Here is a 24,601-nt window from a genome sequence, read left to right on the forward strand (position 1 = left end):
ATTCCTACAGCAAATTACACTAAATACATAGTTGTATTCGCTTTACTGACAAGTAGTTAAAGCCAATAAAAAACTAATATAAACAATCATGCCCATTAAACTTGATTATCAATCATTACACATTCATTATCCAACATCCCATGGATTTAGTGTGAAGAAATCATAAGCAGTCACTGGAATTTTTGTTGTATATTTTTTGTAACAATATTTGGTCATAAATTTTTGACGTATCCGATAATTCTTTATCTTTGAAGAACTAATGACAGTTTTATTTACAAAACAAGTGGGCGTTCGATTTATTAAATCGAGGATATGATAAATGAAGCAGAACCAAAGAAACTCAGGAGTTACGGATAATAGTATCATTCTACACATGTACAGTTAGCCATATCATTGCGTTTTTTACGGCTGATTTCTCAATTTAGCTGTTAAATTTTAAAAGAAACTCCTTAAGTTTGTATTTCAGTTCCAGACTTAGTTATACGTTAACAAGAACAGATATACCGAAGAATAATACATACATTTACTGATTACAGAATTTACAAAAGAAATTTTGATCAGAACCAACGTTCGCTATTGCAGTTACGGATGTCACTTTAAACCCAGTGCGTATTGCATTAGAGGGATATTTATTTAGCGACAAGCAGTTTTATTAAAATCAAGTATATTTGTTGAAAGTCTAAAGACTTACAGAAATAACGAATGTCTTTCTAATGTAAATTGATGATTCCATTGTTTGAAATTTTATGAAATAAATTTGAAGCCTTGAGCTCTCTTTGTAGTCTAAGAAAGACAACCAGATATTTCTTTTTCCTATAAATAAACTTAGGATAGATATCAGGATTGAGTTTTGTTATTTTCGCAAGACGTGCGTTTCGTCTACAAATGTCTTATTAGTGACACTCGAAAATGTTAGAAAAAGCCAAATAAAATACGAATTTGAAGAGCATGGAGGACTAAAATTTCATAAAAGTCCCAAAATACAGATAAGGTAATCTAATCCTGAGGTAGACAAACCTTAGCATTTCAAAATTTTAAAGTTTGGTAAACAGTTAATTTAGAATTATGAATATTTCATTGATAATTGAAATTAACACAAAAGTGCTGACTACTGGGCTAGTGATACCGTCGGGGAATTTAAACTCCACCAGCAGTGGCATAATAATAATGCAAGGTTTAGCCGAATATTGCATTTTTAAGAGACAGTAGACAAAATTAGTGTAGAAAATGCGAAGTATTAGAACTGCTACAGAATATTGTTATCTTAAACAGCGTTACTAATATGAGCAGGAAAAACAATTGATGTAAACGATTGTTTGAAACCCTACTAATCAATTGAAATTATAGACTGTTTGACGATATGATCATTTTGTCTACGATGAACAAGCTCCGACTGAGTATTCCAAGCTCTTAACTACCATTAGACTATTACACTTTTGATAATGATCTTTGATACATTATTGGAAGTATATACAATAAATTACTCTGATGCAATGTCCAAATCTAGCTCAATTTTTCATTTAGGTAGTAAAATGTAGTGTGGCCGTTTATATAATTGCATTTTCTAAGAATATTTTATATATATTTTTTTTATTTGAACACAAAACATATACTAATTCTAATATTTTACTTTGGTACTTTGCTATTACCTGAGTTATCGGATCTTTACTTCTTTGCGCTGAAACAAAGCATAGGGACATGAAATATTCGTCCCATTCAAGATATCCGGAACGTTTTGCAGTTTCAGTACTGGAATCAACCATTGTTTGTTTTGCAGTTTCAATACTCGATTCAACCTTTAAATAATTTTAAATAAGGATTTACATATATGATATATGATGCATAATATGCAATCAATAATCTAACAAATACAATTAGACTAGTTAAAACTCTTAAATGTCACATGAGTTTGTTTTTTTTTTATAGGAAGGTTTGACAAAATAAAGGTTTATTGTCACTATTTGTCATAAGCGCTTCAACTGTTGTGGGAAAACCGATTTCTTGGGGAGATATATTGAAATCAACTTACCATACATTGTTTGAAATAACCCCCCTAATACATGAAGGCTTTCAAGGTGTAATACCACCAAATCATGGTACGTCACATCCAGTTGTATTCAAAAATAGGTCGAACAAATATATTCCCATAAATTTGACAGGTAATAAATCCTACGGGTTTGCCTTCGGTACGGCAGAGTTTGTCTCTATATTTCAACCCGACAAATTGTATATCCTTATGTTATTTTTGATTTAAGATTAATATGATGTTTTGGTTTGGTGGAGGTGAAAAAAGAGCATCCATTTATTTTCCGTTGACGTTCTCCGTAAACAAAATGTGGTTTTATTGTGTACTCAGAATGCTACATTCTTTTGATTTTCTCAAGTTTCCATTTAGAATGTTAATATGTATGTGTTTTGTTTTAATATGTGTTAAAAAACCGTTTACCAGAACGTAAAAGGTGTCTGCACATAGCTTAATAGACGTTTGTCATACACGTAATCGGTGTTTGCATATAACGCAATAGATGTTTGCATGTAACAGATGGTTGAACATAATGTAATAGGCATTATCACGTAACGTAAAAGATTTTTGTACAAAACGTAATAGGTGTTTGCAAATAATGGAATAGGTGTTTGAACATAATGTAATAGTAGCTGATACATGATATAATAGAAGTTTGCAAACTATGTAGTAGGCATTTGCATATGAAGTAATGACGGTTAACAGAAAGTATCAATTGTTCGGTAAAACGCATATCAGCTATGTCATGATATATAATAGTTTGTACAGACGATACATTGTATAAATACAACATAAAGCCAATAGAATATAATATCCTCAGGTTTTCATAGAGCAATAAGGTATCAAAATAAAACGTTTAGAAGTTTGACAGGTGATATCGGATATGTTCCTTACGTCGTAACTACAATCCCATTCCCTTTCATGAATGTGATCTACCGAATCAGACTATTTACCGGATTGGATATATAACATGAGCAACATTACAATAAAATTGAGAAAGGAAATGGGGAATGCGTCAAAGCGACAACAAACCGACTTTAGAGCAGACAACTATGAACTGACTTAGTAATACGTAAGGAAGAATATACACAACATAGAGGAAATGTGTAAGAAAGAAATAGTGGTTGATCAAAACGTTTAGAGATATCCACGGAACATAAAGTAGATACAACATAATGTAATGCATATTGCACATAATAAAGAATAGCAATGACATATCATATAATTGTTTGACCAAACAAACAATTTGTTTCACATACATAAAGAGATTCAGTGTCAGAAAATAAAGACAACTACACATAACCTAAAATTGAAATAAAAGCAAACTTTTTTTTGCCATCGATATTACTTGCGAACACTTCCTATAGCCATTCGCCCCGATACAATATAACCGTACAATTTGGTTTTTGATAAATCATTTGTTGTATAACCAATATAACCGTTTAAAGCTTAGTTTATAATATAACAATAAATCGCTGTAAATTATGTGTGATGATATTGTTTTATATTGGTATGTGGCAATATGATAAACTATTCTGTCAGTTAGTCTGTCTGTCTGTCCTATACTACTGTACGAAAAAAAGTATGGTGTATAATTAATGATTGGCTGTGTAAATAATCTTTCTGTACAACGCTTTGTGTATAATAATTTTTTGGCGTATAAAAATATATAAACGTTCAAAAAAAAAAGGGACGAAAGATACCAAAAGGACAGTCAAACTCACAAATCTAAAATAAACTGACAACGCCATGGCTAAAAATGAAAAAAGACAAACAGACAAACAATAGTACACATGACACAACATAGAAAACTAAAGAATAAACAACACGAACCTCACCAAAAACTAGGGGTGATCTCAGGTGGTCCGGAAGCTGGATGTTTTTCTTTAAATTATCAGCCGTATTAATAATATTACCGCACAAAGCTTTATGTATAATAAACAATTAGCTAGTTTATAAAAACTGTAAACGCACAAAAAAAATGTTAAGTATAAAATAGGAAAGGCGTAATGATTACTATAGCCGTACAAAGGTTGGTGTGTGATAAATAATTAGCTGTGCATTTGATATAACCGTTCAAACATTGGTATATTATGAAGAAATAGATGTATAAATAACATGATTCGTAAATCAAGGTCGATTTAAATTTGCCGTACAATAACCTTACAAAACGTATTTATCCTTATAATTTTCAGAAAATTAGTATATATAATTTCTACATGAGCATGACCTATTTTTAGCAGGTAGCAGAAAGGTTGATTTAATGAAAACGATCAAAGGATAGTATGCATCATCTATTTTATAGTGTATATTATGTTTCCTTGTGGACAAGTTATTTATTTAACGTGTCACTGCGTACGTAAGCGTGTAAATAAACGTCTATAAAAGACTCATCAGTGACGCTCGAATAAATAAAATATGTTTAAAAGGCCAAATAAAGTACGAAGTTGACATTTTTGCCAAATACTGCTGCTAAGGTAATCTATTCCTGAGGTAGAAAAGCCTTAGTATTTCAATATTTCAAAGTTTTGTTAACAGTTTTAAATTTATTATTATGAACATACCAATGATATGAAAAAGTATTGTTTACGGGCTTCACTATTCGACTTTCTTTTTCGCCTTGTTAAAGTGGTTGAACAGGTTTTTTTTCCATTGTTATGCATTGTACCTGAGTAATAATTTTACGACCTGAAACAGTGAAATTTCAGATGAAATGACTACTGTCCACTATGAAAATTTTTTCGAGCTCTCTTAAACCTGTATAATGTCATTCCAAAATCATCTCTGTCTAGAAAAACACGAAAACCTTCATTGAAACACTTCTTTCTGTACTGGATGTGTACAATTTTTATCAGCACCTGAACTGAAAGTAAGAACATCATTATATTCAGTCAGCTAGAAATAAGTGTTTTGAAAGCGGCAGGGCGAATCCAGTATTTTAAAAAAATAAAAAGGGGGGTCCTAACCCAGGACAAAAAGTGGGTTGGGGGTTTCAACTACATTTCCCCATTCAAATGCATTGATCTTTCAAAAAATGGGGTCCACCCCGGAACCCCCCCCCCCTCCCCTTGGATCTGCCACTGAGCGGGTACGGTATATAGTTTAATACATTTTGTATAGCTTCATCCATCGAGAAAGTCCGTTTGTTGCTAATTGTATCACAAAATATACATCAGAGGTTTTCTATTGTTCGACTGCTGTCATGTTGACGTATGTGAAATATCTTCAATATTTAAAGCCTCTGGATCACAGAGGGTGCCATATTACCTATCATTTTTATTCTAAAACGTGCTTTGTATATAGAAATAAGAAGATGAGGTATGAGTTCCAAATGAGACATCATCTAGTAAAATAAGCAGTTATAGGTTCAATGCTGAAAAGTACGCTATAAATGACCCAACAATTACTTGTGTAAAACAATCCAAAAAAAAACAAAAAACAAAAACAAAATAAAAAAAACTCGGACCAATATTATATATAAAGGAGAAGAAATATATGCAATAAATAAAAATGTTTATAAGTTTATATATATAGGAGCCTGTAATTCAGTGGTTGTCGTTTGTTTATGTGTTACACATTTGTTTTTTGTTCATTTTTTTTATATAATTAAGGCCGTTAGTTTTCTCGTTTGAATTGTTTTACATTGTCATATCGGGGCCTTTTATAGCTGACTATGCGGTATGGGATTAGCTTATTGTTGAAAACCTTACGGTGACCTATAAATGTTAATTTATGTGTCATTTGGTCTCTTGTGGACAGTTGTCCCATTGGCAATCATACCACATCTTCTTTTTTTATATTAGATCCAACGCTGCAATTTTCACAAAACATGGATAACATCATTACAGCTTATTTTCTAATAAATGTAGAGCAAAATTCAAGGATCACACATTTGCCTATAATTATCTATACGGAATATACTCGTGAATATAAGCACCGGCTGTTATCGACGGCTTACTTTACACTAGTAAGCTTGTCTCTTGGGTAATTGTTTTTTTTTCGCTGAGAAAACTATACAGAAAAAAATAAAAGCATGAAAAGCCTTCTCAATTTATGGTCATACAGAAACTTGACATATATTGGCAAAACAATTGTTATCAAAACGTTGGCTCTCCTACTTTTGGAACAGGTTCTGACAGTACTTCCAAATCCACCATTCATTTTATACAAGAACTACAAGGAATTTTCATCAATTTGTTTATGGGATGGAAAACCAGACAAAATAAAAATGGAAAGTTATTATAAAAAAATATGATGAAGGAGGTTTACAATTCCCACATAAAGAAAGTTTGTGTATGTCATGGTTTTATAAATTGCTAGATCCTTGAATATTTCTCCCTGGACAATTCTATTATTGTGTTATCTAGAAAAATATGGAGGGGGTAAGATATTGTACTTGACAAAAGAGGGTATGGAAAAAATTGCAAAAAAGTTAAATCCTTTTTGGAGGGACATTTTTCTAAATCTGGCTTAATTGAAGCCAGAAAAGGTGAAAAGTGAAAACAATCCCAATAAAATCCTGGGTTAACCCATTTGGCTTTATATCAACATTAAAATTTGAGGAAAGCCATTTATTTTTGAAAATTATTGTTATGATGGTATATTTTTTTTATAAATGATCTAATCTCAGATGGAAAAAACATACTGACATTTGAGCAGCTTAAAACTCAGTATTCAGTTAAAACGAATTTTGTCGCATATAATGGTCTTGTTAGTGCAATCCCAGATATCTGGAAGAAAACAATTGCAGATCATGGTAGATTAGATATTATTGAAAATGATATTGTAGAAAAACTCAAAAATGATAAAAAAAAAACAAAACATGTAAATATTTTTATCAACTATTTCTAGAAAAAAAAGAAAATTCTTTGAGATCACAAAACAAATGGTCTGATGATTTATGTGTTAAGATTGATGATTGGCAAAAAAATCTATTCGATGGCTTTTCAAGCAACAAAAAACACTAAACTTCAAAATGTTCAATCGAAGTTATTACATACAATTGTATACACAAATTCTGTTCTTTATAAATGTGATTTAATACAAACAGAAATGTGCACTTACTGCACTGAAACCAAAGAGAGCTTATTTCATATTTTTGGGGAATGTACATGTACATACAGCAAAAAAATTTGAATAGCACTTCAAGATTTATTATCAAAATATGGATTTACCCTTAAACATATTGGAGAAATTTGACCAATATAATGTAGTACAACATATAATGTTGATTTAAAAAATATATTTATAGCTGTAAAAATTCAGGAGAAAAACCTTCTGTGAAAGGTAGTAATGCATATTCAAAATACTGTATAAGAATAGAACAACATACAGTAAATTTCGTATCGCCTGCACAAAAGGAATATATAGATAAAAAATGTTTGACATTACAATCTGTCCTAGGTGATTTTAATATTTTATAACTGGTACGAAAATTAAAGTTACATTTTGTTTTATGTCTTGCTATTTAGAGTTTCATATAATAATATTATCTTTAAGACCATACTCGAAACTGTACATGTGTGTAATCCTGCTTTATTGTTTTCTGTCTTTATGTAAAAAATAAACAAATTACAAAAAAAACATCCACAGAAGTGCTAACTACTGGGCTGGTGATACCCGCGGGAAAATAAATCTCCACCAGCAGTGGTATCGACCCAGTGGTTGTAAATAAACTCATCATAGATACCAGGACTAAAATTTTACACTTACCGTCAGACGCGCGTTTCGTCTACAAAAGACTCATCAGTGACGCTCAAATAAAAAAAATGTAATGGCCAAATAAAGTACAAAGTTGAAGAAATTTTGATAAAGTTTGTTTACAAGTACACATCAATGTTTGATATACTATTACTGATTGCTATCTTGATAATACGTTTAAATCACATTGACAAAACTGTTTATCTATACCCTTATATTCGGCATGCTTAAACAGCTTCGTTTTTTATAAATTGTAACAGATTACTTCATACAAATCCTAGTCATAGTAGAATCCCCATTATTAAAAGCTACACAACGTAGTTAAACAAATTGATTACTGTAAAAGAAAAATATAAAAAAACAAAATGCAGAAAACAAATTTTTCACCTTGTATTCTTTTAATCAATTCAAGTCCAACCTTTTTAACAAATAGTATACAAGCATTATTGATCTGTGTACTTTTCATACATTAATTCCAAACAATACAGCAACTACATTTGGTAATAAAATGTAGGAATCTGGATTAATAACAAACTTAATTATATATTTAATATAAAGAACTAAGAAAAGTGAAAACACAAGACGATAAATTGTGATTTTGAATATCTTCATCATACAACACATTTGTCCTTGTTTTCTTGGAAAGGCAAAGAAACATTTCAAGAGCGTTTGTAGGTTTATATTATCTTTTATCATATGCTATTGAAACCGATTTTTGAGGAAGACAAATACATAAAACAACGTCGTGTTGTTCACCTAATTACACTTTAGTAAATTTTCTAAATTGGTAGATTGCATTCGTGCAATGGGAAATAGAACTGTAGTTACGACATAAGGTACATATTCGATAAGATCTGTGAAACGGATATTCTATAACGATCCACCAACTCGTGTTGACGTCCGTTAAATTTATGAAGGGATAATTTCAACTTCATCATTTTGAAATCTTGCTTAATAGTTTCCTTGTTAACAGCAACACTCTATAAGGAAATCAGGATAAAAATACAAGCTCGTTAATATCGTTTCAATCGTAAGATATATACTACGTATGCTTGTCGCTGGAATGTTGCTTCGTAGAAATGGAAAGTTCACAATTGGGATGCTGAAATCATCTTTTCTGTCATTAGTTTTATTTTCAACCGACCCTCATTGTCAATTTCCAGATGTAAGTCAAGATACGAGAAAGACTCTGTTGAATCTGTTGTATCCTTTATCTCTAGTTCGATTGGACAGATGCGTTAAACATATTCACCAAATTTTGAATTATAATGATTATTTAGTGCGTGAACATCATCTATATTGCGGAAATTAAAGTTAAAGGCAATTGCTAACTTCTTTGTTTTCTTCCTCAGAAGTTCCTGTATGGAGTCAGTCCCAAAGAATATATGAAACAAATTGGCAAGAAGAATGAATAAGGTAGGATGCAGGCATATCAACACGTCAACATAATTTAACTTACTTAATAATCATCTGCTTTATCAACTCTACGTGCAAATTTCTTTCTGCTTAAAGTGAAAGTGAAAGAACAAACAATGAAAACTTTATTATTTTCTATTATTTAAAAGCCGGAATTTTATGCACAGTCTTCCCAAATTTATTTTATTTTTTGTTATTGTAAAACAAGTTTTAATTCTTACCTTTTGTGATATATTACACTGAATACAACTTCATATACTATATAGGATATCAGTGAACATGATGTGGGCTTAGAATTTGATTGGATAAAATGTATCTTTGAATATTTGTTTAAACACATACACATGTACTGAATCTGTTTGAACATATCATAAAAATTGCGGTAATCTGTTTAATATCATGTTTACTCTTACACTGTTTTCATTTCACGTCGTCAAGGAAATTAAGTAGATGCAATAACAAATGTACCTTTAAACTTTTGTTGAAGGCAGTTAAAACTAATTAAGGGAAGAATATAGTATTCTTAGGTCGAAAATATACTCGACTAAAAATAGACCTTGGGAAAAGGGAATACATTGTATGTGTGATTTTAATTGCAAGAACTGTCAACTGCTTGGATAATCCGCCTTTAGTTATTACAGGTTTTAAACTGCATTTGGAATACAATTTATAACCAAAGGCAATATAATGTATTAAATCTCTCACTTAATTCGACATAACTAAAAATCAAAACAAAGTCGAATCTCATTTATTAGATGTATATGATCATTTGATAACAAACAAGTAGTAAAACAAGAAGGTTGTTGAGAAGTATTTGTTCTCTATTCAAAATCACAAAAAAAAACATGTTTGTGTCAAAATGGGATACATATATCTATTATCGAACAAACATGTAAAATGCATTGGTTTGTTGGTCCGAGACCACCATTAAAGATTTGGGTAATGATTTTTAAAGTAAAGTAGTGATTTGGTGCAGTTGAAAAAGGTTAAAAATTAGCACTTCGGAAGCTGTCAAAATATTTCAAGACCCCCTTAACATAAAATTGTCTATATTTTGAGTTAGAGCCGATGAAGTTTTCTATAATTTAGACATAATTCGTCCCAAACATAGTACAACACACTGTAAAAATGTTATTGATAAAGCGCAGGTGGGATTTTTTTAATTTGCATTTATTGTCTAAAAGAAATGCACTACGAAATAATTGTGGTCTCGGACATAAGAGGTGAAATCAGAATTTGTACTTTGGCAACTTCCTTGAATGATTTGATGGTGTCAATTTGTTGAATAGCATGAAACGTAAGGATTTAAACCTTTACTTGATAGAATTTTTGCAAAAATGACCATTGTTGGTATTATCCCAGTCATTAGACTAACAATGGGCCAACGTTGTGAAATTGTCGGCCAGTTGGTCGACCGTTAGTGTTGGCGGCACAACGTTGGCCCATCGTTGGCAAATTGTCGGTCCGTTGGTCGCAAGTTGATGTTGGCTGCACAACATAGGCCCAACGTTGGCAAATTGTCGGTACGTTAGTCGCACGTTGATGTTGGCTGAACAACATTGGCCCAACGTTGGTCTGTTGTTGTAAATTCATATTATTATCTCATTTTGGTTATGAATAATCGGGCAAATGTTGGCATTATGTTAGAAGCAAGAAAGGGCCGATATGAAATTTCATTAATAAAAAATGATTATGAAATATTTTACGCTTTATTTCTCTTGGGAGGCGGATAATTTCGATTGCTGTAGGCTTTATAAAAAGTTAATGTTATACCGAAAGTGTTTATCAACTGAAATTACATTTACAACTCTATGTTGGGCCAATGCTGGGCAAACGTTGGTCATATATTATATTCTATATATAAGCCAGGTAAAATTTATACTGGAATATCCTTACTGTAATAAAAAAAAAATGTATATCGTAAACATAGATTGCCTGGTTAAAAATTTTAATTTATTGCAATCATTATTTATAATAACTTTATTCATTAAACTTTGTGAAACATAATAATTAAGCAATTATATGCAGAGTGATATTTGATACAGCCAGTCTGTTAATCAAGCACATTCTGATAAGATTGACCATATGTTCGACAAATTTTAAAGATAGTTGCTATGGTAATTAAGTTTATAAGAAATCTGAATGTAATGGGATGGTCATTTTTGTGATTATTTCCTGATGTGTATTGGGAAGAAAGCAGAAAACGTGTAAAACGAAGAAAACAAAAAGAGAAAATCATGTCATCTGAGATTAAAAGAGAAAGAAAGTCACATGTAAGTTGTAAAAATCTGATATATATACGATTAAGAATGACAAAATACAATATGATTTTTTAATCTGAGGGATGTTGTTAAAAATTAAAACATATATTAATTTCTATTATTTATAATGTTGATCTTGAAGTTTATACGTTTCGGGCGAAATATTTTCTAGATTTTAAATCATTTCAATCCTATTAATCATCATGAAATATTTGCCACTGAACATTAGTATCTTCAAACAAATTTTAAATTACCAATATTTTAATAGTTTTTTACTAAAATCTATAACGATAACATGTATCACCATTACTAAAGTTAAAGGAAAAAAATCTGTCTATAGGTTACAATACACCATTAGATTTTATGGGCGCAGCCATTTTATGAGCATAACATGGTATTCAGAATTAAGAGTATGGGTAATCCTGATTGGTCGATATGTGCGCCCGTTATTTTTTATTTTTAGAGACTTCGTGCACTCTGCTTTATACAAAAGGCAAAATATCAACACGTCAACATAATTTAACTCAGTTAAAAACCATCTGCTTTATCAACTCTACGTGCAAATTTCTTTTTGCTTAAAGTGGAAGTGAATGAACAAACAATGAAAACTTTATCATTTTCTATTATTTAGAAGCCGGAATTTTATGCACGGTCCTCACAAATGTGTTTTCTTTTTTTGTTATTGTAAATGAAAGTTTTAATTCTTACCTTCCGTGATATATTACACTCAATACAACTTCATATACTATATTAGAATATCAGTGAACATGATGTGGGCTTAGAATTTGATTGGATAAAATGTATCTTTGAATATTTGTTTAAACACATACACATGTACTGAATCTGTTTGAACATATCATAAAAATTGCGGTAATCTGTTTAATATCATGTTTACTCTTACACTGTTTTCATTTCACGTCGTCAAGGAAATTAAGTAGATGCAATAACAAATGTACCTTTAAACTTTTGTTGAAGGCAGTTAAAACTAATTAAGGGAAGAATATAGTATTCTTAGGTCGAAAATATACTCGACTAAAAATAGACCTTGGGAAAAGGGAATACATTGTATGTGTGATTTTAATTGCAAGAACTGTCAACTGCTTGGATAATCCGCCTTTAGTTATTACAGGTTTTAAACTGCATTTGGAATACAATTTATAACCAAAGGCAATATAATGTATTAAATCTCTCACTTAATTCGACATAACTAAAAATCAAAACAAAGTCGAATCTCATTTATTAGATGTATATGATCATTTGATAACAAACAAGTAGTAAAACAAGAAGGTTGTTGAGAAGTATTTGTTCTCTATTCAAAATCACAAAAAAAAACATGTTTGTGTCAAAATGGGATACATATATCTATTATCGAACAAACATGTAAAATGCATTGGTTTGTTGGTCCGAGACCACCATTAAAGATTTGGGTAATGATTTTTAAAGTAAAGTAGTGATTTGGTGCAGTTGAAAAAGGTTAAAAATTAGCACTTCGGAAGCTGTCAAAATATTTCAAGACCCCCTTAACATAAAATTGTCTATATTTTGAGTTAATAGTTTTTTACTAAAATCTATAACGATAACATGTATCACCATTACTAAAGTTAAAGGAAAAAAATCTGTCTATAGGTTACAATACACCATTAGATTTTATGGGCGCAGCCATTTTATGAGCATAACATGGTATTCAGAATTAAGAGTATGGGTAATCCTGATTGGTCGATATGTGCGCCCGTTATTTTTTATTTTTAGAGACTTCGTGCACTCTGCTTTATACAAAAGGCAAAATAAAAATTATTCCGTAGCCCTAGAGGCACTGAGATGACTTTTTAACGCTAGGACAAGACACGTATTTTTAAGGGCAAAATTGATAGGCATGGGAGATAAGTAGAAAACACGCTGAGAAAAGCAACGCGAACCTATATTTTTGGGACCAAAAAATACTGTCCTAATAACTTTTCTTTGATTCTAGCAAGGTTTCGTTAAAAAAATCAATTTTTTAAAGTCTGTATCTCGAAAAAGGCTACCATTGTCGCCTATGGGGAAATTAATTGTTTATTTCAATCTATAGATGTACCTAATTCCGTAATGTTTCAGAAATGTGGCATAATACTTTTCTACATCATTGAAATATAAATGAATTTGTGAGTTTTATTGTATTTCTAAATTGCTTCTATTTCATTGAAATATAAATGAATTTGTTAGTTTTATTGTATTTCTAAATCGCATGCAAACATATACGATATATTTGTGAAACCTGATCATATACACACTTGCATGTGTAACAGTGTTTTAGATATAAAATAGAGTATTTATTTCTTAATCTTATTTAAAAATCTTATCTAAATTCATTGCAAGAATATGTTGTAATTTCTATATAATTATACGGACTCGGCTGAATTTAGTTTTTTGTCCTCGGTAAAACTTTTGCAAAACCAAACCGATATTTGAATAGTTTGTAGGAGTAAATACCAGTCACAAAAAGCTAACGCTTGAAATATAAAAAAGGGGGGGAGCGGGAGGCCGGGGGCGTTAAAAAAACAGAGTGGCTATTTGTCCGGCTAGCCGGACGAATAGTACCAGGGCTACTTGTCCGGCCATTGCAATGAGCATGTCATATAATGTGCTTTCGATAGTGTGTGTAATATTATCTTCAGTAGCACCGAGGGGGCGCGTGTAATCTGATCACTGATTTTCATTTTAAGATCATGGCTAATAACGGCGATATCAATATTTGTGATAAATCTTGCTTTTTTCGAAATTTGACAATGAAAAACGATAGTATGAACTTCAAAAAATGATATAATCTTATGAAAGGGAATAAAGAAAGGGGGGTACAACCTTGAAGTGGGGATGTTGGATATAGGATTATAAAAAGTGGGATAATAAAATACAGGGGACAACAAATTAAGATGAGACTAGGAGAAAAAAAAGATAAGAGTAATTTGGGAAAAGGAGCACACCGTGTCACCCCGACCCCTCACGTAAATAAAATAAAATCCAACCTAGAAATTCTGAACAAGATTTTAACAGTGTTGTTCACTTTTTTTTAATATTTTTTTTTTGGGGGGGGGGGGCATTATAAAAAAATATCCCATCTCTCACTCAAAATATGGATAACTTTATGTCAAGGGTTTTATAATTCTATTTGACAGCTACAGACATAATACTTTTGTACCTTTTTCAGCTACACAAAATCCTTTACGTTAACCTAAAATGCACTACTGAGTCAATTAATGTATAGGTTTGGAATAACATCAATTGACAAATGAACAAATGAACAAATTAATTACGAGAAAGATTCCCTGTTTAAATGTTGTAATAAGCATGTAGATCATTAGTCTAGCAAACTACTGGGTAGTTTATCTTTTAACCAATGCAAACAACCAAACATCAAATATGCCTTATGTGCTTACTAACAGATCCATGACAGAGCACCCAATACAACAACATTAACGTAAACGTTTGTGGATATCACGTTAAATACATATCTCTCTGGTATCTTTAGCTATTGGTTAAAATAGGAGATTGTATGATAAGGGTAATTATTTTGACCCTGGCAATGCAAAACAACTAAAACTTTTCAAGCATTTTAAAACTATGTAAAACATAGGCAAATACACTTGGAAGACTTTAGTGTCACAATGTCTATGTATGATTTCATAAATATGTCGAAATTGACATGTTCGAACACATACTGACAGCGAACCCCATACCGAATTTACCGACCCAATAAATATCGTATTAGAATACTATTAAACTGTACTAATAGCAGTTATTTTAGGCTGAAATCATCAGATGTTAAAGAATTCTTGTCTTAAAATGTTCTTTTATCATTTATTTTCTTACCTCCTCAGATTTCTTCAATAAATAAATAACATTTACGTTATGGTCAATCAATGAAAAATGAATGCATGTTATCAACCCTTGTAATTCGATAAAGTAAATATCCATCATTTAGTTTTTATACATTGTTTATCTACATTTTGTATCTAATAAATATTCATTTAGCAAAGCTTACATAATAACAAAACTTCAATATAACATAATATCTAATCTACATAGTTATCAATACCAAGCTTCCACATAATTAAATGATTTTGATGTATGTGATTAGATAAATACGCAACAAACAAACAGTTACTCTATTCAGTATATATATTGCATATATATAACATAAATGCGCCATAGGGTGTGGTAACTGACTTCATGCTTTAGATACACGACCTGGTATTGTGTAGTACTGTTTTAATGGCATTATTGTAAAATCATTATCACCGATTTAATATAAATTCTCATTTGTTATTTAAAGTATGAGAAAACGTAAACCATTATATGAAAAAAATGCAAAAATAAAACCCAATTAACTATGCGTTGATTCCGTATAATGTTTCAGAATTTTGTTCTAATTTTAGACGCATCGTTATAAATTTAATGGAGTTTGATGAAACTGTCATACAAGTGAGAGATTTAGCGCTTTAAAACCTGGTTTTATCCACCATTTTCTACATTTGAGAATGCCTGTACCAAATCAGGAATATGACAGTTGTTGTCCATTCGTTTGATGTGTTTTATCATTTGATTTTGCCATTGAATTAGGGACTTGTAGTTTTGAATTTTCCTTGGAGGTTAGTATTTTTATCATTTGACTTTTTCTAATTTACCACCGAACATACACTGAAAATAGTCATTGGACAAAATAAATATAAATATAAATATAAACAGACACGGATGATTCTGTTACTGCGTAATTTGTATTCATCCGAGGTCTGTCTGATTTCATGTCATAGATTCAAACATTATAAATCGTCATTTTAAATGTATATAAATGACTTTGGTTAGGCCGAATCGGTCATGGAAATAGTGACACCCTCATCCGTTTCATCTATAGCAACGTAATCCTTCCTTAAGTATGAAGGTTAAAAGTTAGGGTTGCATAAATTCACAGATAAAACAATACATTGCCCAAATTTTCTTTTTATGCTATTTCTTCAGAAATTATATCTAAAATTACAATACTGGAAGTGTGGAATGTTTTCTACGAAGCCAAAAATAAAACAGTTCGTTAGTCAGAGGGAACCAAAGCTGGCAACTGTAAATGTGTGTTCATCAAAGTGAACATGAAATTAGACAAATCTTTAAAGATCTGTCGAAATGGTTAAGTCTAAATATGATGACTTGAAAAAATGTTAACTTCTAAAAATCTATAACAGCATTAAAATAAAGGATGAAGTGAAAACACCGAAAACAAGGAAATGCCGTCTTAAATTGTTCATGTATTTATGCTAAGAAAAATTAATTAAATATGACAAATTCCTATGAAATTGGTTAGCAGTTACAGATGTACATCCCGCCATTGTGTTAGTGTGCTATGTCAATTTTGTATTCTTGTCCTTTCGCTTTTCCTTAAATGGTTAAATTATACCCTTAAGTACATATCATAAGCACTTGGGAGTTAATGTCAGTAGTGACACAAAAACAACAATCGTATTGAAAGTATAATCACAAGTGTAAAGATGTTAAATGTTTTACCTAAACTTAAATACCGATTATCTCGAAACAATTTAGAAAAACTATACTAAGTTTTTATTAGACCCATTTTTGAATATGCCACGGAAGTGTGGGATAATTGTGGCATAGGCTACTCGCATTAATTAGAAAATTTGCAATTAGAGGCCGCAAGAATAGTAACAGGTCTACCTATATTTACAAAAACTGAAACTTTATATTCTGAGGTTGGCTGGGAACCTTTTTTTGAAAGAAGAAGGTGAAGAAAATTACAGATGTTTTACAAAATGAACCAAAAGCATGCACCAGAGTACCTAGTATGTCATATTGTTCCTCCTTGTATACAAAGTACAACTAACTACCCGAAATGATCATGATATTATTGTTCCATTTTGTAGACTTTCCCTTACTACTGAATCGTTTATTTTCTCTACAATACGTGAATAGAATAAATTGACGCTCGAATGAAAAAAAAGTAACGTCCATATAAAGTACAAAGTTGAAAAAATTTTGATAAAGTTTGTTTACAAGTTCACATCAATTTTTGATATACTATTACTGATAGCTATCTTGATAATACGTTTACATCACATTGAAAAAAAAACGTTTATCTACACCCTTATATTCGGCATGCTTAAACAGCTTCGTCTTTAATAAATTGTAACAGATTACTTCCATACAAATCCTAGGCATAGTAGAATCCCCATTTGTAAAAGCTGCACAAATTTACAGGAGTAACACGATGTGGTTTAACCAATTGATTACTGCAAACTTTTCACCTTGTATTCTTTTTATCAATTCAAGTCCAACCCTTTTGATAAATAGTATACAAGCATTAGGGAGCTACCATTTGCTTTTTATGGGGGGGGGGGGGCTTGAATGAAAGATTTTGTCCTGTATTTTTTTTTAACTGTAATCTCTGTCCTGCCTTTTATTTTTCACTCTGTTCGGTCCAGCCTTTATTTTCATAGTTTATTCTGATTTTTTTTTACCTTAATTGTCGTCCTGATTCTTTTTTTTTGCAAGTGTTTCATCCTGCCTTTTTTTTTACTCAAAACTCCTGTCCTTCCTATTCCCCCCTCTAGAAATCAAATGGTATCTTCCTTATCTACTGTCTACTTTTCATACATTTATTCAAATCAATTCAGCAATTGCATTTGCGAATTGGTATTAGAATAGAGTAATCTGGATTAATAACAAACTTAATTATATATTTAATATAAAGAATAAGTTAAAGTGAAAAACAAGACGATAAATTGTGGTTTTGAAAATTTGTATTGATTCACTTTATCATACAACACCTTGTTTCTTGGAAAGGCATGAGTGTATGTAAATATATATATTATCTTTTCTCATGCGCTTTTGAAACTGATTGTTGGGAAAGACAATTTCATAAAACAGCGTCGTGTTGTTCACCAAATTACACATTTGGTAAATTTTCTAAATCGGTAGATCACATTCGTGCAATGGGAAAAGAATTGTAGTTACGACATAAGGTACATAGCCGGTCTCATCTGTGAAACGGATATTATATAACGGTCCACCAACTGGTGTTGACGACCGTTAAATTTATGAAGGGATAATTCCAACTTCACCATTGTGAAATATTGGTTTGATAGCTTCCTTGTGAACAGCAACACTCCATAAAGGAAATCATGATAGAAAATACAAGCCCGGTAATATCGTTACAATCGTGAGATATATACTCCGTATGCATGCCGCTGGAATGTTGCTTCGCATAACTGAAAAGTTTACAATTGGGAAGCTGAAATCATCTCTTTTGTCGAAAAGTTTAGTTTTCAACCGACCCCCGTTGTCAATTTATAGATTTATGTCAAAATATGTGGAAGACTCGGTTGTATCAGTGGTAGTTAGATTGGATAGATGCGTTAAACATATTCACCAAATTTTGAATTATTATGAATATTTAGTGAGTGAACGTCATCTATATAGTGGAAAGTAAATTTAAAGGACATAGCTAACTTCTTCTCTTTCTTCCTTAGAAGTTCCTGTATGCAGTCAGCTTCAAAAGAATATATGAAACAAATTGGCAAGAATAATGAATAAGGTAGGGTACAGGCATATCAACACGTCAACATAATTTAACTTACTTAATAACCATCTGCTTTATCAACTCTACGTGCAAATTTCTTTTTGCTTAAAGTTAAAGTGAAAGAACAAACAATGAAAACTTTATCATTTTCTATTTTTCAAAAGCCGGGAATGTATGCACGGTCTTCGCACATTTATTTTATATTTTGTTATTGTAAAAAAAAGTTTCCTTTCTTATCTTCTGTGATATATTACACTCAATACAACTTCATACTAGATAGAATATCAGTGAACATGATGTGGGCTTAGCATTTGATTGGATAAAATGTATCTTTGAATATTTGTTTAAACACATACACATGTACTGAATCTGTTTCAACATATCATAAAAATTGCGGTAATCTGTTTAATATCATGTTTACACTTACACTGTTTTCATTTTAGGTGGTTAAGGAAATTATGTAGATGCAATAAAAAATGTACCTTTAAACTTTCGTTGAAGGTCGTTAAAACTATTTGAGGGGAACATATGGTGTACTTAGGTCAATAAAATACTCGACTAAAAAGAGAGCTTGGGAAAAAGGTATATGTGTAATTTTAATTGCAAGAACTGTCAAGTGGCATAATGATTACATGATTATTGTTTGAACATAAAAGTGTCTAAAAGGTACAGTGTTTCAAGCTTTATAAAATCTCAAAGCGACTTTGACTACCTAAACTCATAAATTAATAATTACTGAAAAGTTAAGGTCCACTATTAATATACGGATGCCTCTAAACGCATCAATACTGATCACATGTACAATTAGGCAAAAACAGTACGAGTTTACAACAAAATGAAAACAAAAAAAAACAATCCAACATGGTTATTTAAAAACCAAAGACTTAGCTAATTTTGATTGTGCAACCAGAAACGACTACATTTCCCCTCAATATTACGTATATACAGTGATACATGATGAGTTTGTTTTTTACTGACGAGTAATTATTTTAGCTATCTAGGATTGCCGGTGCCGGTTACAAAAATGCAGGAAGATAGCCTTTTTAGTCAAACTATTTTTTTTGTTTATAAAAAAAGAACCAGTCGGACCAGTTTTTACAATACGTCTTTTTGTTTACAAAATGCAATGTTTTATACTATTGCACTTAGATTGATCAACTAGTACTAGTATTATTACAGATAATTCGAGTTTGTTGCATCCACATCTAATTCACAGCGCTTTTAGAGTATGCATTTCAGATTGTTGTGTATAAGAATAATTGTGTAAATTAGGAATCCACTACAGTAAGGACAAATAAGGGGAAACAGTTGTATACCGGTCTTCATAACACGGAATTATTAGAGTAATAAATGTATTACTAGGAAATTAACTACGTCAGGGATTTGGTTACCACAAATTACTAAAACAACCTTTTCCAACTTCTGCCAAAGATATCAAAATATGAGCTACAAGTGAAGTTGTACCTGTAGAAGACTTTCAAACGGAATATCACATCCTACAACCGAGACCGGAAATTTAGATACGTTCGGTTTAAACTTATCAATCCTTTGAATTAAATAATTCCTTAAAGTAGCCTAATCAAAACTGGAGTTCAACTTTGTTTCTTGTTAAAAAAAAATTATTGTTAAATTTTGTATAAATATTGGTTTTTATTTAGTAAATAAAAACCATACTAAATGGTACTCTTCCTTGGTACTACACTTTGTCGATAATTATTTTTTTGCACTCGATTAATAATCGTTTACTCTGATATGTGTTTGTAATTGATTGCACTCGATTACTTTATTAAAAGTAATTACAGTGTTTATATAATTATGTTGCTTAACTATTTAAAGTGAACATTTAGAAATTTATAAAAAAATTTATTGCCAAACTTTATGTTGACAAACGTTTTCTAGATGGAAGCACTTATATAGGATCTAACTATTAAAAAATTATTAAGTGGGTGATGATAAACATGAACACATTCTTGAATTGAACTCGTCAATTGCATCAATCGCTTCTTTATATTGTGTAGGCCATACATGTAGTTTTGAATATAATCATTTACAAAGTGAGAGGCTTGCTCTAAAGGATTATATGAAAGAGAAGAATTAGTTCAGCTAAATTTTTAAAGACTGAAATTTATAATTTATGATTATTTGAATGACTTTACCCTTTGTTTGGATAATCCCTCTTATTAACGCGCGTCTGGCGTATAAAATTATAATCCTGGTACTTTTGATAACTAATTACAGGTTTAAAACTGCATTTGGAGAACAATGTATAACCAAAGTCAATATAATGTATTAAATCTCTCACTTAATTCGACATAAATAAAATCAAAACAAAGTTAAATCTCATTAATTAGATGTATATGATCATCTGATCACAAACATGTAGTAAAACAAGAAGATAGTTGAACATTATTTGTTCTCTATTCAAAATCACAAACAATATATTACATTTTAGTGTCAAAATGGAACAACACAATCATTTTAATTATTATTATTACTTTTACTGTTCATTCTGTTTTCTGTTATATTTACTTTACGTGACTCTGTATTTATGTATCCCGTCATACTTTGAAGGACAAAATTATTTTATGTCTACCTGTGCGAATTTCAAACGCACATTTTAAACGAGTACTTAAAACCTTCCATCCTTTATGGGTGGTTTTTACATAGATAAATAAAATCGTATAATATAAGAAAAATGAGGATGTTAAATTTGATGTATGCCTTTTAATAGTGCTTCTTCGTTACATTTGTTGATTTATAGTGATTAAGATGATAACACAATGTTGACTGCTGTACCCCTATTTTTGACATTTTTACCTATTGTGTCTGTTTGTTTTGTTCACGCATCGTTGACAATGTAATGGAATTTGATGCGACTTTCATACAAGTGAGTTTAGCTAGCTATAAAACCAAGTTCAATCCACCATTTTCTACATAAGAAAATGCCTGTACCAAGTCAGGAATATGACATTCGTTTGATGTGTTTCATTTTTTGATTTTGCCATTTGATTTGGGACTTTCCTTTTTGAATTTTCTTCGGAGTTCAGTATTTTTGTGTTTTTACTTTATACATATACCTATTATCGAGCAAACATGTAAATACATTGGTTCATTGTCAGAAGGATTTTGTATAGGGTTAATCATAAAATTAATACAGCTTGAGAAAACAGATCTTAATAATTAAAGGTATTCGAAAACATCTTATGTATAGTTATTACATTCTATTGTATCAGTACTTTAAACTGCTATGAATACAAACCGTTGTATATGTTTATTTATCATATACTTAGACTAAATAACATATGATTTTTACTGGATGATAATAACATCAAATTAACGTAAACTCAATATTTTTTTCGAATTGGTGCTTAGCGGTCTGATATGAAATTTTTATCACATGCTTCGATTGTTATCACATGCCTTTTCGTAATGTTATCGCGTGGCATTTCGGTGGTACTCGGCAAATTCCGGAAAATTCAACTCAATGCTACGTTTTCAGTGAAAAATATTACAAAGAAGTGTACAAAACAATTATTTGGATACTTGAAATTATATTGTGTAAATTAATAAAAACAAAATTAAAAAAAATTAAAAAAAAATTAAATAAATGCATTTTTTAAAAGTTTCAAACATAATTTAGACAGTTACGTTTTAAATAAGTTGACTTTTTCAAACAGTTTTCATTATGTATATTGTTGAATAATTTTTTTTTTCTCGATCTTCCATATTAAATACTTTATTTCTCTGTTGAGGCATATGATAGAAAGATATTATATTGAATGTACTAAATCTGGGGTCCGACGTCCGTGAACTTTTCAATCTTTAAATTTCTATTTTGGAACCACGTAAAAGGATCAATATATTAATTTGTTATTTTTATTTATTGTTGAAGCATATGATAAAAAGATCATTACATGTCATTTTTCTTATCTCATGTATTATCAGCCCTCAAGCCATTTTGTGTATCCATTATTTCAATATTGAACCTAGGACCTAATACATGTGATATGAAAAATGACATGTAATAATCTGATATTATCTAATTAAAAGTAATCAAAATGTTATCGAAAATTAATCCATGATTTAATTTACATCAATGTTTTGTCTGCAATCGATTAAATTACGATTAAATGTAATCGAATATGTTGTCAATTACAGATTACTGTACTACTTATGATTTATAAGGCATGAAGTTATAACATCTTCATGCCTTATAAATCATGTACTGTAGTACGTCGCTAGATTAAAACTGACGAGGAAAGGTAACACACGGCCTGCGAAAGCTCTTTTTTGCGAGCCCAGGTGGTCGTTTGGTCTAGCGGGACGGCTGCAGTGCAGGCGATTTGGTGTCACGATATCACAGTAGCATGGGTTCGAATCCCGGCGAGGGAAGAACCAAAAATTTGCGTAAGCAAATGTACAGATCTTACATTGTTGGGTTGATGTTTAGACGAGTTGTATATATATATATATATATATATATATATATCAGTCTAACGATTTGCACAACGGTACTGATATAAGATGTTATAATACGAAAATGTTGTTATTAAATCGTGCTGACAAATATTTCGGCTCAACAAATGGCCTTCTTCAAGTGTCACAAGTTTTAACAATACTGATATATAATGTATAAGGTGTAAAAATAGATCAGTAATAATACAGGTAAGTTTTGGTCGATTGATTTTTAATCCAAAAGCCTGAATATCATAATATAAACAAAACACTATAAATCAATATACGTGACTGTGTATATTAACAATAAAAATGAGTGAAAAAACAAAAACGCTAGTATTTCTTATTGATGCCGTTTGGATGATGTACATTAAGTTCCTTTATCCAAAAGCTTTCCCGAACCTGTCGCTGGGCATCACTCCAGTGAATATTCTGTTCAATCACTAGAATTTTCATGCGGTTAAAGTCATCAGGTTTGTGACCCGACTGTCTGAAGTGCTGAGAAACTGGAAGAAGTGGCTTCTTAGAGATATCACTCCTATGGCCATTGAGGCGTTTGTGGAAAGGCTGCTTTGACTCACCAACATATTGGAGGCCACAAACCGAACATTCTAGTATGTAAACAACATTCATACTTTTGCAGGTAACATTGCAAAATATCTTATAGTTGTTTTCGGTTGCCTTACTGTGAAATGTTGATGAATGCTGCATCTGTAGGCAGCATTTGCAGCGTTTTTCTTCACACGAACGACATTCTCCAGAAGTACTTCTATTATCAGACACTTCAGCCCGCACCAGCAGGTTCCGCAGACTACTAGGTTGCCTAAAAGCTATCATTGGAGGCTCGGGAAAAATCTTGGATAGTTTGGAATTCTTTTCAACTGATTTCCAATGCTCACGAATGACACCAAAGCTGTTTTTGAGAGATGGGTGGTAAGTAAGAACACATGGAGTCCTTTTATTTTTCTTTTTAACTTTGTAATCCAATAGTTCACTCCTGGGAATTGATTCCGCTTTCTGAAAGCTTTTTTTGATATTTCTGTGTTTGTAGCCCCTTTTTTTCAAGCGAGTTTCAAGTTGACGTAGTTGTCTTTTAGTTGTTTCTGTGTTGGAACATATTCGCTTGACTCTAAGTGCCTGACTGTATGGAATACTCTTGGTAAGATGAGCAGGATGGCAACTTTTAGG

At 31.1% G+C, this 24,601-nt stretch overlaps 1 protein-coding gene across 1 annotated transcript in view; it reads right to left on the reverse strand.

The window, feature by feature from the left end:
• LOC143085371 (deoxycytidylate deaminase-like) overlaps positions 1–4,702 on the reverse strand; it is a 250,128-nt gene extending 245,426 nt beyond the window's left edge. The window contains exon 1 of the transcript XR_012981319.1: positions 4,588–4,702. The gene's annotated coding sequence lies outside the window, so the exon portion shown is untranslated. The remainder of the gene's footprint in view (positions 1–4,587) is intronic.
• Between the last annotated feature and the right edge of the window lie 19,899 nt (positions 4,703–24,601).

Source organism: Mytilus galloprovincialis, chromosome 8 (genome assembly GCF_965363235.1).
Source record: "Mytilus galloprovincialis chromosome 8, xbMytGall1.hap1.1, whole genome shotgun sequence".
In the NCBI taxonomy this organism is placed as follows: Eukaryota; Metazoa; Mollusca; class Bivalvia; order Mytilida; family Mytilidae; genus Mytilus; species Mytilus galloprovincialis.